The sequence below is a fragment of the Bos indicus genome, chromosome 10, assembly GCF_029378745.1.
Source record: "Bos indicus isolate NIAB-ARS_2022 breed Sahiwal x Tharparkar chromosome 10, NIAB-ARS_B.indTharparkar_mat_pri_1.0, whole genome shotgun sequence".
NCBI lineage: Eukaryota > Metazoa > Chordata > Mammalia > Artiodactyla > Bovidae > Bos > Bos indicus.
In genome coordinates this window covers 28172391-28188594 of record NC_091769.1, presented here as the reverse complement: position 1 = coordinate 28188594, position 16204 = coordinate 28172391, and the positions used below count along the sequence as shown (strand labels likewise).

The 16204-nt window shown below is 41.3% G+C and overlaps 1 pseudogene; it reads right to left on the bottom strand.

Annotated features, from left to right (window-relative positions):
* Window positions 1–12275: 12275 nt before the first annotated feature.
* Window positions 12276–12462, bottom strand: LOC109564324 (metallothionein-1A pseudogene; annotated as a pseudogene).
* Window positions 12463–16204: the final 3742 nt, after the last annotated feature.

The following is a 16204-nucleotide window of genomic DNA, read 5'->3' as shown; positions in this document are numbered from 1 at the left end:
AAAGTAAAGTCTTAAATTTGGCATCACCAATAGTTACTGCTGTCGAGTCACTCCTTTGCTTGAGGCACATACCCCTACTCTTCCTCACATGCCCCCTGTCTAGTGTTAGCTGCTCCTGCAGCCACTCCCTTCTGTTAATACCATCCTAAGCTTGCCAATTTTCTGGTGATAACCGAAAAGTTCTGTTTCCTGCCTTCATTTTCACTTAGAAATACCATTTAAATTTTGATGAAATATTTAAGAACTAGCAATGATTAATGGGAGAGAATTAGGTTAGGTACTATGTGAGGCAGTAGTGGAATGTGTGAAGAGGCAAAGCAAAGCATGCATTCAATATTATCATATCCATTAGGCCTAGCACAGTGTCTGATGGAAAGTACTTCGTAATTATTACTGTTGGCTAAATGCATAGTAGTATTTATTGCTTTTTCATGCCAGAGTTTGAAAAATTATCTTGTGGCTTACAATCAGAAGACATAAAATAGAATATAAATGATCAAAGAATTAGAGGCGTAGGAATCAAAACAGCAGAATAGGAGGACATGGAACTCACCTCCCGCCACAAACACGTAAAAAATCCATCTGTATGGGGAACAGTTCTCACTGAAAACTAACCGGGGACTAGCAGAAAGCTTGCTTGCTTCCATAGCAGAGTGGGGCAATTCCTTGGTGGTCCAGTGGTTAGGACTGTCTGTTTTCACTGCTGAGGTCTGGGTTCAATCTTTGGTCTGGAAACTAAGACCCACAAGCCACACAATGCAGCCAAAACAAAAATAAACGAAACCAACAAAGCAGGGTGGAAAAGGACCGACTGGTTTCAATGACCACCCTGGCACATCCTGCAACCTGAACCAAGTGAATGCTCCAGCACCATTTGCCTTGCATTGCAGCTCCACACTGGAGTGAGGGTTGCCATAACGGAGGAAAAACCCTGGCCATGAGGTGCCATGGTGGCTCAAATCCTAAGCAGAGTCTGAACAGGGAGGGCCAGCCATTGTTGGTAACTGCACGGCAGCCCATCAGAAGCAGACCACGTCTCTGATGGTGCTAGACCACCTCTGCCATGCCCCACTCTCGATGAATACCCACACTGGGTCCTCTTACTCCAACGCTGCTCCCCTCTGAGGCTGAGGGTGCTGTCGTTGGGAGGAAGCAGAACATAACACTTAAAGAGAACAGAGCCAGCTGGGACCAGACCCTCAGAGTTTCAGCTCCAGAAACTTGGGACCTGACCCAGCCCGGATAGGGTAGTGACAGCCACTAAACAGAGGGGCAGAACCACTTTCCACCTGGCTCAGACCCTAGCCCTTCCATCGCCAGCCCCACCTTCTACCAAGGTGATAGCTGCCAGCATACCCTGAGGAAGATGTGGCCTCAAATCCAGCTCTCTCACCAAAGCCATTGGGCACAAACAGGCTGTATAGAGAAGCTCCTGTATAAGGACCCCCTTCAAGACTAACAGTTAACTGTTTCACCTTATTTCATAGAGTCAGAGAAAGACCAAAAAAAAAAAAAAAAATGAGAATAGGGAGGGCAGGGGAATGAATGATGGAGTTCAGAGGATTTTTCAGGCAATGAAACTACTCTGTGCGATACTAAGATGGTAGATACATGTTATTATAAAAAGATTAAAAAAAGGTACATGCTCAAAAAAAAAAAGAGAGAGAAAACAAGAATTTTTTTTAATTGAAAGAGCAAGAGAAAAGCCCTGAAAAAATAAACTAATGAAACAAATAAATGATTTACTAACTAAAGAATTCAAAGCATTAGTGATAAGAATTCTAACTGAATTGGAGAAAAGAATAAATAAGCACAGCAAGAATTTTAATAAGGATCTAGAAAATGTAAAAAAGAACCAGTGAGAGCTGAACATGAAAACTGAACTGAACTAAAACACACTAGAAGGAATAAATAGGAGACTAGGTGATACAGAAGAACACATAAGTGATTTGGAGGATAGAACAATGGAAACCAGAATAGCAGAAAGAAACACACACACCAAAAAAAAAAAAAAAAAAAAACCCAGAAAGAGTTTAAAGGATCCTTCGAAACACAAGCATATCAATATCTGTATGGGACCCAGAAGGAGAAAAGAGAGACAGAATGGGGTCGAACATTTATTCAATGACATTAGGACTGGAAACTTCCCAAGCCTAAGGAAGGAGACAGATATGCAGGTATAGGAAGCACAGTAGTAGTAGGAGTAGTAGTAGTTAAGCCGCTAAGTTGTGGCTGACTCTTCAGTGACCCCATGGACTGCAGCCTACCAGGCTCCTCCTCCCTCCATGGGATTTTCCAGGCAAGAGTACTGGAGTGGGTCACCGTTTCTTTCTCCAGGGGATCTTCCCAACCTAGGAATTGAACCCGGGTCTCCTGAATTGCAGGCAGATTCTTTACCAACTGAGCTATAAGGGAAGCGCTATAGGAAGCCCGGCTGCTGCTGCCGCTGCTAAGTCGCTGCAGTCGTGTCGGACTCTGTGTGACCCCATAGACGGCAGCCCTGGGATCCCGTCCCTGGGATTCTCCAGGCAAGAACACTGGAGTGGGTTGCCATTTCCTTCTCCAATGCATGAAAGTGAGAAGTGAAAGTGAAGTCGCTTAGTCGTGGCCGACTCTTCGTGACCCCATGGACTGCAGCCTACCAGGCTCCTCCTATCGGCTGCCTTCTCCGATAGGAAGCACAGAGGGTCGCAAACAAAATAAACACAAACAGACGCATACCAAGACACATCATAATCAAAATGGCAAAAGTTAAAGACAGAGAATCCTAAAGGCAGCAAGAGAAAAACCAAAGAGTCATACATAAGGGGATCCCAAAAGAAAACTCAAATTCCAACGCTTAATCACCAAAAAAAAAAAAAAGGGAATCCCATCAGACTAAGCAGAAACTTTGCAGACTCACCTCATACACCTGTCAGAATGGCCATCATCAAAAAATCTACAAATAAATTCTGGAGTGGGTGTAGAGAAAAGGGAACCCTAGTACACTGTTGGTGGGATTGTAAAATGGTACAGCCACATGAAAACAATCTGGAGCTTCCTCAAAAAACGAACAGTAGAACTACCATGCTGCTGCTGCTGCTAAGTCACTTCAGTCGTGTTGGACTCTGTGCAACCCCATAGACGGCAGCCCACCAGGGTCCCCCATCCCTGGGATTCTCCAGGCAAGAGTACTGGAGTGGGTTGCCATTGCCTTCTCCGAGAACTACCATATGATCGAGCAATTCCACTGCTGGGTATACATCTGAAGACAATGAAAACTCAAATCTTTTTGCTTTCATTTTTAAAACTAATTTATTTTTAATTGAAGCATAGTTGATTTACAATGTTTATTAGTTTCTGACGTACAGCAAAGTGATTCAGTTACATATGTTCTTCATTCTCTACTGAGGGACATTTTAGCTACTTCCAGGTTTTGGTTTTATAAATAAAGTTATTACGAACATTCACATACATGTTTTTGTGTTGACATAAATTTTCACTTCTCTGGGATAGATGCCTAGGAGTGTGATTGCTGGTGGGGTTGTATGTTTAGCTTTATAAGAAGCTGCCTAACTGTTGCTGTCCATTTTACATTTGTACAAGCAATGTACAAGAGATCCAGTTGTTCCACATAACCTCATTAGCATTTGGTCTTGTTGCTATATTTTATTTTAGCTCTTCTAGTAGATGTGTGGTCATATCTTATTTTGGTCTAAATTTGCATTTCTCTAATGACCAATGATGGTAAACATCTTTTCTGTTGTTTGTTTTTAATCTTTCATCAAAGACTTCTTTCTTCTGAACCATGATAACTGATTGAGACCACATGTTCATTTTTAAGCTTGGTCCTAATGAAAATCCCTCCTCTCTTTACTCTCCATGGGAGGTGGTTATTTTTCATCAAAGTCTTTGCACTCCCCTTTGCTCCAGCACTGCCTGGGGTGAACACTAATAAGGCTATTAACGACAAATTATTTTCTGAATAGAAGCCCTGTGTTTGGAGACATTGCCTCCAGGTGACAAACATTGTTACAGTGAAGGCATGAGTTGGTACGTGTTTGGAATACATTATCTCTAGATGTTTTTGATTCTAACTAGATTTCATTTTTTGTTGTTTCGTTCAGTCGCCAAGTCACGTCCAACTCTTCGAGACCCCATGGACTGTGGCATGCCAGGTTTCTCTGTCCCCCGTCATCTCCTGGGGTATGCCCAAGGTCATGTCCAGAGGTTATTTTATACAGTAGGGCACAGATCGGCCTCAGTAAGAAGCTCCATGATAATACTTGGGAGTTAATCTTTAGAATGAGACCAGTATGCATTTAATTCTTGGTTTTGCCATTTCTGAACTTGATGACTTTGGGCAAGTTATTTAAACTCTTTAAGCATTAGTTTTCTCATACAGAAGATGCGGATAATAATGGCAATTACCTCATAGGATTTTTCTGAAGATTATCTGTTTTAGTCATCTATGGTTGTGTTACATATCATCCCAAAGCTTAGTCCAACGAGAATTATTTATTTTTCATGATTCTGTGGGTTGACTGGTGCTATAGACTGAATGTTTGTGTTCCTTCAAAAATTCATGTGTTGCAGCCCCAGCCTTCAGTGTGCCAGTATTAGGCAGTGGGGAATTTGGGAGTTGATTAGGTTATAAGGGCAGAGCCCTTATGAATGGGATTAGCACCCTTAGAAAAGAGACCCTGGTGAGCTCTCTTGCCCCTTCCACTACGTGAGGACACAATGAGAAGAATGCTGAATATGATCCAGGTTCAGGCTCTTGCTAAACACCAAATCTTGATCTTGGGCTTACCAGTCCCCAAAACTGTTGTGTCTTTTTAGACATTATTTCTATGACACATTTTTCTTTTTTAAAAGGTCTAGGCCAAGCATTTTGTAGAATTCTCAGGTTCTTGATTTGTTTATTTCTTCATGATGCCACATCATTTGTTTTTCTCTCCCCTGTATTTCCTGTACATCGGGAGGTTTAGAGGCTTGGTTATATTCATTTTAACAGTTTCGACAAGAATATGTCATAGTTAATGTTGTGTATTTGATATTGTGTCACCTAAGGAAACAGTAATGTCAGGTTGTTCCAGTGTTAGTGAGAGTTAAGATGGTGAATACCAGACCACATATTTTCATCTTTATAATCAGTAACTAATCGGTTGTTTTAGACCAGTTAGTTATTGCTGCATAACAAACCATTTCAAAATTTAGTGGCTTAAAACAAGTGATTATTTAGCTCATGACTTCTGGGGATTCGAAATTTGAGTTTGGAAAGTAGTTCTCCTGGTTTCAGTTTGATTTCTTCATTTATCTGTGGTCAGCTGTGGTTTGGCTAGGTGGCCCAGCTCCTGGGTGTTGATGCTCTGTTGCCAGTGGCACCTCAAGTCTCTCAGTAGGCTAGCCTGGATTATTCTCATGACACTGGTAGGGATCCAACAAAGCAAGTGGAAATATGTGAGGACTAGGCTAGGAACTGACATACTGTCACTTCCTCCACATTCCATAGATCAAAATAAATCACAAGTCCAGCTGAGATGCATGAAAGTGAAAATGTTAGTCATTCAGTTGTGAGCAACTCTTTGCAACCCCATGGACTGTATATAGCCTGCCAGGCTCCTCTGTCCGTGGAATTCTCCAGGCAAGGATACTGGAGTGGGTAGCCCTTCCCTTCTCCAGGGGATGTTCCCGACTCAGGGATGGAACCCGAGTCTCCAGCATTTCAGGCAGATTCTTTACTGTCTAAGCCATCAGGACTCAGTTGAGATGCATAGGATAGGGAAAATAGATTCCATCTCTTTATAGGAGACCATCAAAGTCACATTGCAAGAGGTTTGGTTAACAGAAGAACTGGGACCATTTTTTAACATCCACTGATGATTCCCACCTGAATCAGTTATCACATTGTGACAAAAGAATGATTTCTTAATAATTTCTTCTATATTTTGTCTCTAGCATTCATCTTTAAAAAGTCTTCCTTTATTTTCCTTTTCTCTCACTTTTGAGCTTTATTATAGATAACATTTAAATCATTATGTAAAAAACATATATTCATAAAAATTCAAGCAATACAGAAACACCTAGAGTAGGAAGTGAAAACCTTCTGTAGTCCTTCTTTCTAGAGGAACACATTGTTACAATTTTGTACACATTTTTTCATATGTATATATAAATTTGTATATATATGAGAAACAACAGAGAAGGCAATGGCAACCCACTCCAGTACTTTTGCCTGGAAAATCCCATGGATGGAGGAGCCTGGTAGGCTGCAGTCCATGGGGTCGCTAGGAGTTGGACACAACTGAGTGACTTCACTTTCACTTTTCACTTTCATGCACTGGAAAAGGAAATGGCAACCCACTCCAGTGTTCTTGCCTGGAGAATCCCAGGGATGGGGGAGCCTGGTGGGCTGCCGTCTATGGGGTCGCACAGAGTCGGACACAACTGAAGCGACTTAGCAGCAGCAGCAGCAGCATGAGAAACAAAAATGAGATCTTTACACAAAACTCAAGATTTCAGATATTTTTGAAATATCAAAATAAGCATATTACATTAATTAAACTACTAATTAAAAACAACAAAGTGGCAAAACACTTTCCTCAAAACTTTTTTTCTTCCTACATTCTTTGTTTTTCTTGGAAAGGTGGATTGTAAATACAGTATTGTAAATCCACCAATCACCACTTCTACATCTAATTAGCCATTAAGTCCTATTTAAATCCTGTTACTGTCTTTGGATTACATCTTCAACTTGGCCCCCTAGCTACTCCTCAATTTGCTGACTCCTGTCATCCCCAACTTCACCTCCTGCTGCTTGATCTTTCTGCCTCAGTCATGTCAGATTTCTTTCAGTTCCTTGAACTCACTACACTCTTAATGCCTCCTAGACTTTGAACATGTGGTTCCACCTCCTGAAACACCCCCTGCTTACCTTCCCTCCAGCCCAGCCATGCCTGACTACATCATTTTTAGTTTAGATACTACTTCTTCAGGGAGACCTTCTTTCACTCACAAACTGATTTATATTTTCCTGTTTTGTTTCCTACAGTACTTGAAATTAATGTTTTCATTCATGGTCAGATTATAAGTGTCAAAGGGTACAGTAACTGTGTCTCTACTGTCCACCGTGGTATCCTCAGGGCTGGCATAGCATTTGGCACATCATAGGTGCTGAGTAGGCTTCAGTGGTAAAGAATCCGCTTGCAATGCAGGAGTCGTAGGAAACGCAGGCTCAACCCCTGGGTCCAGAAGGTCTCCTGGAGGAGGTCATGGCAACCCACTCCAGTATTCTTGCCTGAAGAGTCCCAAGGACAGAGAAGCCTGGTGGGCTACTGTCCACAGGGTTACAAAGAGTTGGATATGATCAAAGCAACTTCACATGCATGCAGGTACTGAAAATATGTTTATTTAATGAAAGAAAATAGAATGGTATTCTGAAATATTGGGAACTGATACTGAGTAGGGCCCTATGGAGCTCCTGGACACAAAAGCTGTTTTTCTATGTCCCCCATTTCTTTGATTATGGGAAACTGCCTACATTCAGCCTCCATAACCTTTGCGGAGTTCAACTGGCAGATTCAAACAGTTGTTAATTAGAGAAGGGAGAGGATGCAAGATCAGGGATAAACAAACAGTTAAGAGGAGTAATAGTGCAGCCTTGGGGCAAGGTCATGGTTCTCTATCAAGGGATGCACACAACGTCTTTGAGCTGTTTTGTAAATACAAAACCTCTACCACTTGGGAGGAGTTAATGGTTAACTACAGTATGTTGTCCACAAGCATGGAGACCTCAGATTGGTTGGAACCAGAAGGTTGATGATGCTGACTCCTACTTAACTTCACCACCAATCAATCAGAGGAATGTTTATAAACTGATCACACCCTCTTTGAACCATTACTATAAAATTTCTAATTACCCTCTTCAAATGGGGACACAGTTGTGAGAACATTGGGTCACTGTGGTCCCCTTGCCTGGCAAGCAATAAAGCTATTCTTTTGTGCTTTTCCCAAAACTCTGTCTTTGAGATTTAATTTGATTTTGGGGTGCAGAGGCTGGATTTTGCTTCATAATCAGTGTCACAATCCTGTTTCCAATCATTTCCCTCCTCCCTAACCTTTCAGTTTCTGCACCTGTCAGCGTTCTGCCTAGATCCTCTTGCATCCTTGATAAAACTGCCTGCTTTTTATTAGCCAACACCTGCAGCTCTCTTAGGAGTACTATCCTTGGGTGATTAGAGTTGCTTTTTTTGAGGTATAACTGACAAAAATCCTACATACTTAGGATATACAACATGGTAATTTTTAATTTTAATTTAAACAACAATTCAGATATACATAGAAATTATTCTTTTTTTGTTGTTGTTCACAATTAAACAACATGATTTTGATAGGGACAGAGTGGGATAATCAAATAGTTAGCTCAGAAATCCCATTAGAGGATTATAGATAAGAGAGGGAATTTTAGGGGGCCTTGGGGAACCACAGTAAGTTAATAATCACTTAAGAAAGCAAGTTTGTTAAACCACAAAACCAAGCAGACTTGCTTAGCAACAAACCATGCAGCATAAGCATGAGACAGGCCGCCAAACAATAAAACAATGGAAGCATGAGACCCCCATCCCACCCAATGGGCTTGGTAAGTTAATGACCCCTAGGACATGCTCTCTGCTCATATAAAAAAATAATTTATGGAAAGATGACATTTCAAAGTAAAGACCTTCATTGTACTGAGATTTGAAATAATTTTTCCATAGGCCATGACAGTCCTGGCTTAATAATGTAGGAATAAAAAAACTCCCCTGCCCTACCTGGAGGAGGAGCTGATGATAGAAGTATGGTATCTACTCAAGAAAGAGGAAGAAGATGGTCTTTCCCCCCTCTCTACTCTTCCTTTGATTATAAAATTGTAACCCACTATGTACGCAGGACAGTGCAATGCTCACCTCCCCACCTGTAAGCCTCATAAGCATCCTATTCTAATAAATTCCTATTCTAATAAATCACTTCTTATCTATTACTTTGCATCTCACTGAATTCTTTCTGTGCTGAGACATAAAGGACTGAAGCTCCCCTGAAATGCTACCTGGTAGTTTCAATTTGATATGCATATATATTGTGCAGTGATTACCACAATCAAGTTAATTAACATCCATAGCCTCACAAAGTTAGCCCTTTTTTTTGTGTGTGGTGAGTTAAGATCTACTTAAGATCTACTTTCTTAGAAAACATCAAGTACAAGGTACAGTGTTATTAAGTATGGTCACCAAGATGTATGCTATATCTCTGGAATGCAATCATTTTATAAGTGAAAATCTGTACCCTTTGACCAACATCTCCCCACCTCCCCCAGCTCCCAGTTTCTGGCAACCACTGTTCTATTCTCTGATTCTGTGAATTCAATTTTTTAGATTCCACATGTGAGACCATCAAGTATTTGCCTTTCTATGTCTGGCTTATTTTGCTTAGTATAACTTCTAGGTATATAGCCAAAGGAAATGAAATCATTATTAAAGCTGCCTTGCTGAGGGAAAGGCAAAAGGAATTGACCAGGAGTTTACATTCCTCCTACACCAACTCACCCAGTCCTCAACTGCTGCAGAAGTATGAAAGCCCCACTCCTTTGACTCCAAGTTGGGATAAACTCTAAACTCTGAGCAAGAATCTACATTCCAGAGGTCTCCTGCAGAATCTGGCTGAAGTCCAGACTTTGCATGACATCTCACCCTCTTCTGTCTTTCTTCCTTCTCTTTCCTGTTTCCCCAGCTCCCTTACTAGTTTCTCTTGGAAGGGTTTTATTCCTACCTTTCTTTCTTTTCAAGAAATCAGGAAATATTGCTCCCATGAGCCACTTCTAAATTTAATTTTTAATAAAGCTATAATTGGCACATAGCATTGTTTTAGTTTTAGATGTTCAACATAATGATTTTTTAAAATTGAGGCATAATTGACATACAACATTATATTAGTTTCAGGTGTGCAACATGATTTGATGTTTGTATAGGTGTGAAATTATCATTACAGTAAGTCTAGTTAACATCCTTCACCTCAGTTCAGTTTAGTCACTCAGTCGTGTCTGACTCTTTGTGACCCCATGGACTGCAGCATGCCAGGCTTCCCTATCCATCACCAACTCCTGGAGCTTACTCAAACTCATGTCCTTTGAGTTGGTGATGCCATCCAACCATCTCATCCTCTGTCATCCCCTTTTCCTCCTGCTTTCAATCTTTCCCAGCATCAGGGTGTTTTCCAATGAGTCAGTTCTTTGCATCAGATGGCCAAAGTATTGGAGTTTCAGCTTTAGCATCAGTCCTTCCAATGAACACCCAGGACTGATCTCCTTTAGAATGGACTGATTGGCTCTCCTTGCAGTCCAAGGGACTCTCAAGAGTCTTCTCCAACACCACAGTTCAAAAGCATCAATTCTTCGGTGCTCAGCTTTCTTCACAGTCCAACTCTCACATCCATACATGACCACTGGAAAAACCATAGCTTTGACTAGATGGACCTTTGTTGGCAAAGTAATGTCTATGCTTTTTAATATGCTGTCTATGTTGGTCATAACTTTTTTTCCAAAGAGCAAGTGTCTTTGAATTTCATGTCTGCAGTCACCATCTGCAGTGATTTTGGAGTCCAAAAAAATAAAGTCTGTCACTGTTTCCATTGTTTCCCCATCTATTTGCCATGAAGTGATGGGACCAGATGTCATGATCTTCATTTTCTGAATATTGAGTTTTAAGCCAACTTTTTCACTCTCCTCTTTCACTTTCATTAAGAGGCTCTTTAGTTATTCTTCACTTTCTGCCATAAGGGTGGTATCATCTGCATATCTGAAGTTATAGATATTTCTCCAGGCAACCTTAATTCCAACCTGTGCTTCATCCAGCCCAGCATTTCTCATGATGTACTCTGCATGTAAGTTAAATAAGCAGGGTGACAATATACAGCCTTGACATACTCCTTTCCCGATTTGGAACCAGTCTGTTGTTCCATGTCCAATTCTAACGGTTGCTTCTTGACTTGCATGAAGATTTCCCAGGAGGCAGGTAAGGTGGTCTTGTATTCCCATCTCTTGAAGAATTTTCCACAGTTGTGATTCACACAGTCAAAGGCTTTGGCATAGTCAATAAAGCAAAAGTAGGTGTTTTCTGGAACTCTCTTGTTTTTTTGATAATCTAACGGATGTTGGCAATTCCTTCACCTCATATAGTTATGATTTTGTGTGTGTGTGATAAACTTTTTTTTCTATTTTTTTGGTTACTATTGGCATGTGAGATCTTAATTCCCCAACCAGGGTTTGAAACTGAACCCCCTGCAGTGGAAGTGTGGAGTTATTAAGAAATTCTTTGGGCTGCCAGGAAAGTCCCTGATTAAAGTTTTAAGATCTACTCTCAGCAACTTGCAAATACTAAAGATGATTAATTAATTGTTAACTCTAGCCACCATGTTGTACTTCATATCCCCAGGACCTATTTATCTTATAAATGGAAATTTGTGCATTTTGACCACCCTTATCAATTTTCCAACCCTCCTACCCCCTGCCTCTGGAGACCACCAATCTATTCTCTGTATCTATAAATTTCATTTTTTTTTAAGATTCCATATACAAGTGAAAATATACAGTATATATATTTTTTCTCATTCTGACAAGTCACTTTGCATAATGCCCTCAGGGTCCATCCATGTTGTTGCAAATGGCAAGGTTTCCTTCCTCTTAAATGATTTCATAACATTCAATTGTACACATATATATCACATTTTCTTAATTAAAAAATTGTTTTAAAAATGTATTTGGTTGCACCAGGTCTTCCTTGAGGCACATGGGGTCTTTGCTGTGGCATGTAACATCTTCAGTTGTGGCATGCAGGGTCTAGTTCCCTGAGCAGGGTTTGAACTCTGGCCTCCAACACTGGAGGCACGGAGTCAGCCCCTGGACCACCATAGAAGGCCCTATATCACATTTTTTAAATCCATGCACCTGGTGATGAATACTTAGGTTGTTTCTATATCTTAGATATTGCAAACAATGCTGCAATGAATATGGAGTACAGATATCTTTCCAAGATAAGTGATTTCATTTCCTTCAGATAACTATCCAAAAGTGGAACTGCTGGATCATATGATAGTTTAACTTACCAAAAAAAAATGTTTTTTTTGAAGTCAACAACTTTACTGGAAATCACATGTCTAATAGGAAAAGGAAATGTAGCACCAGGTCAGGTTGTGTGAAAAAAATATGTATATAAATTTGTCATGGTTGCTCTATCGACAACTGAGGCAGGCTCTGCCGGGTATCAGGTGCAGCAGTTGCACTTGTCTGAGGCCCCTTTGCAGATGCAGCTCTGGGCACACTCGGCACAGCCCACGGGGCAGTAGGAACAGCAGCTCTTCTTGCAGAAGGGGCATCTGCAGGCCTCGCAGGTGCAGGAGCCAGCATAGCTGCAGGAGCTGCCAGTGGGGGCAGGAGCAGTTGGGGTCCATTTGGAAGAAAGGCAAGGTCCGAGGTCCAAAGCAAGTGTAGAAGCACATCCCCTGGTCCAGTGGGAGGTGTACTTTAAAATTTTTGAGGAAACGCCACATTGAGTTTTTTTTTTTTTATAGTGGTGTGCACCAATTTACATTCCCATCAACAGTGCACAGGGTTCTCTTTTATCCATACTCTCGTCAACACTGGAATACATTTTCTTAATAAATCATCTGAATATGAAGTTTTGTCTCACTCTGCTCCTTCTGACTCAGGGCACTTGACCTTCCTTTGACTTCTTCCTTCCTTCCTTCTTTCATCCAGGTCTATCTTCAGGTACCATCCTCTCTTTGAGGCTTTCCTGAACCCTAATATAAAATAGCATCCCTCTGCTCTTTCCATCCTAATCTTGTTGCCTTCCATCTCAGTAACTTGCTCCATTTCTCTTTCATAGCACTAAGGACTCTCTGAATTACATACTTATCTTTGTGTTTTGACTATTTCCCTGGTGGCTGCTTCATGAGGGCAGGAACTTTGTCTTTTTTGTTATTGTTGCTCTGGAACACAGCCCCTAGTGGCACTCAATAAAAATCACTTAAATGAATTATTACTCTTTACTAGAGCAGGGAAATGTAATAGTAGAAATTTGGGATCAAAAGAACAAGATACAAATTCTACTGTTAAAATTTATATTTTCCTGAAAATTTTATATAATCTTTAGAACTTTGCATATTTCTTGGTTTTCTCTTTTTTCATTTTGCAACTATTTTTCAGAAATAAATATTTTAATTAGTGTCGTATGGCCTCCTCATAGGAACTTCAAGTTCTTCCTGAGACCTTAACACCATTTTGGATGGTACAAATGAAAATAATTTGCAATGAAAAAAAGAATGGAATGATAGCTGTAGTCCTTGTTTTCTGCAAGCAAGCTCTATAATCTTGGCCATCATACCCTTTTTGTGAAATGACTGGGTTGGGCTGGGTCAACTGTTCTCAAACTTTTGTGTGCCAGGTAGATGAAAATTTCCTGACCCAACCTAAGAATTTTCAATCCAGGAGGTTTGGGGTGACCCTCAGCAATCTTCTATAAACATATTGAAAAATAGAATATTGCCTGCCATATCAGTAACAAAGGATGTCACAGTCATCAGTGATTGTAGCCACCAGCTGTGGTGAGCTAGTGAGCCCTGAAGGTACTCAGGAAGGAGACAAAGAACAGATTGCAGCCACTCCCCATGGCAAGCCCTGAGGAAACTCGAGATATGAAAACACAGGCCCCTGGCCCCAGATAGCTGAGGTGCACTTCAAAGGAACGATTTCAGTATCTAGTCTCTTGTATCTTCCCATGTATAGAAAAGCACCAAATTCCTTAACTTGACATATTTGGTTGTCTTTCAGTTCAGTTCAGTTCAGTCACTCAGTCGTGTCCGACTCTTCGCGACCCCATGAATCGCAGCACACCAGGCCTCCCTGTCCATCACCAGCTCCTGGAGTTCACCCAGACTCACGTCCATCGAGTCAGTGATGCCATCCAGCCATCTCATCCTCTGTCGTCCCCTTCTCCTCCTGCCCCCAATCCCTCCCAGCATCAGAGTCTTTTCCAATGAGTCAACTCTTTGCATAAGGTGGCCAAAGTACTGGAGTTTTAGCTTCAGCATCATTCCCTGCAAAGAAATCCCAGGGCTGATCTCCTTCAGAACGGACTGGTTGGATCTCCTTGCAGTCCAAGGGACTCTCAAGAGTCTTCTCCAACACCACAGTTCAAAAGCATCATTCTTCGGCGCTCAGCCTTCTTCATAGTCCAACTCTCACATCCATACATGACCACAGGAAAAACCATAGCCTTGAGTAGACAGACCTTTGTTGGCAAAGTAATGTTTCTGCTTTTGAATATGCTATCTAGGTTGGTCATAACTTTCCTTCCAAGGAGTAAGCATCTTTTAATTTCATGGCTGCAATCACCATCTGCAGTGATTTTGGAGCCCAAGAAAATAAAGTCTGTCACTGTTTCCACTGTTTTCCCATCTATTTCCCATGAAGTGATGGGACCGGGTGCCATGATCTTAGTTTTCTGAATATTGAGCTTTAAGCCAACTTTTTCACTCTCCACTTTCACCTTCATCAAGAGGGTTTTTAGTTCCTCTTCACTTTCTGCCATAAGGGTGGTGTCATCTGCATATCTGAGGTTATTGATATTTCTCCCGGCAATCTTGATTCTAGCTTGTGTTTCTTCCAGTCCAGCGTTAATTAACAAAAATCTTTTGATGTTCAGACTTCTGCCCTTTGTGGCAAAACTCCTATATATCCTGGCTTCCCCTCACCTCTTCGGAATAATTCTCTCAGGGTTATTTGAGATGCTGCCTCCTGGGCTTGAAGTCCTAAAAATTCCTGTCAAGCATAACATAACTTTCAACTTCAAGGTTGCGGATAATTGTTTAGTGTACAATACCAAAACCAGGTGACTTAGAAAGTGTCTGTAAACCACACTTTTAGAAAAAACTAGGTAAGATATTCATTTATTATGTCCATCATTCCACAAACATTTATTGAGCATCTACTATGTGCTCTGCTATGTGTTCTAGAGCCTGTGGATATAGCCATGAACAAAATAAACCCATCTATAGTCATCTGGAGCTTCATTCAAAAGTCTGTGCATGAGTGTGTATGTGTCTGTAGACCCTAACTTTGCTCACTCCCTCCTTGATCCCTGCTCCCAGGGCCATGAGGGCTTGCTGGGTGGGGGCAGCCCCCAAAGAGGGGGAGCAAGTCTGTGAATATAAATGTCCTGGGCCAACTGGGAGGAAGGGGAGACAGCCGGATGGTGTTCAAAGAGGAACAGTAGTGGAAAAGCTCAACATGGAAAATGCCCGGGAGGAGAATGAAGGAGGGGACCAGGCCTCTGTGCAGAGTAGAAAGGAATCGTGTCATTTGGGAGCGGGGTCAGGCCAGAAACCTGAAGCAATTCAAGCTGGGGCAGGACTAGGTGACTTGTCTCTGGTTTTGACAGGCCATATCCAGCAGGCATAGTGATCACAATAAAGTGGGAGAGGATGTGGACAAGTACATAGGGCAGATGAAGGAAATCAGGAGAAAGATTAGGGAGCAGCAGTTGGTACAGTTTTCAACTTCTGACCCTGACAGTCATCATGACTTCTGCCTTATACCTAAGAGTGCTAACTTTCCCCCTGAGGTTATAATGAGGCTTCTGCTCTACAATTTTGTAGCTCTGTCATCAACCAGAACACCTGACCTGCCTCTTGAGAAATCTGTATGCAGGTCAGGAAACAACAGTTAGAACTGGACATTGAACAGACTGGTTCCAAATAGGAAAAGGAGTACGTCAAGGCTGTATATCGTCACTGTGCTTATTTAACTTATATGCAGAGTACATCATGAGAAACGCTGGGCTGATGAAGCACAAGCTGGAATCAAGATTGCTGGGGGAAATACCAATAACCTCAGATATGCAGATGATGCATCTTATGGCAGAAAGCGAAGAAGAACTAAAGAGCCTCTTGATGAAAGTGAAAGAGGAGAGTGAAAAAGTTGGCTTAAAGCTCAACATTCAGAAAACAAAGATCATGGCAAGCGGTCCCATCACTTCATGGCAAATAGATGGGGAAACAGTGGAAATAGTGAGAGACTTTGTTTTTTTTTTTTTTTTTGTGCTCCAAAATCACTACAGATGGTGACTGCAGCCATGAAATTATTTTTATTTATTTATTTTTATCTTAATTGGAGGCTAATTACTTTACAATA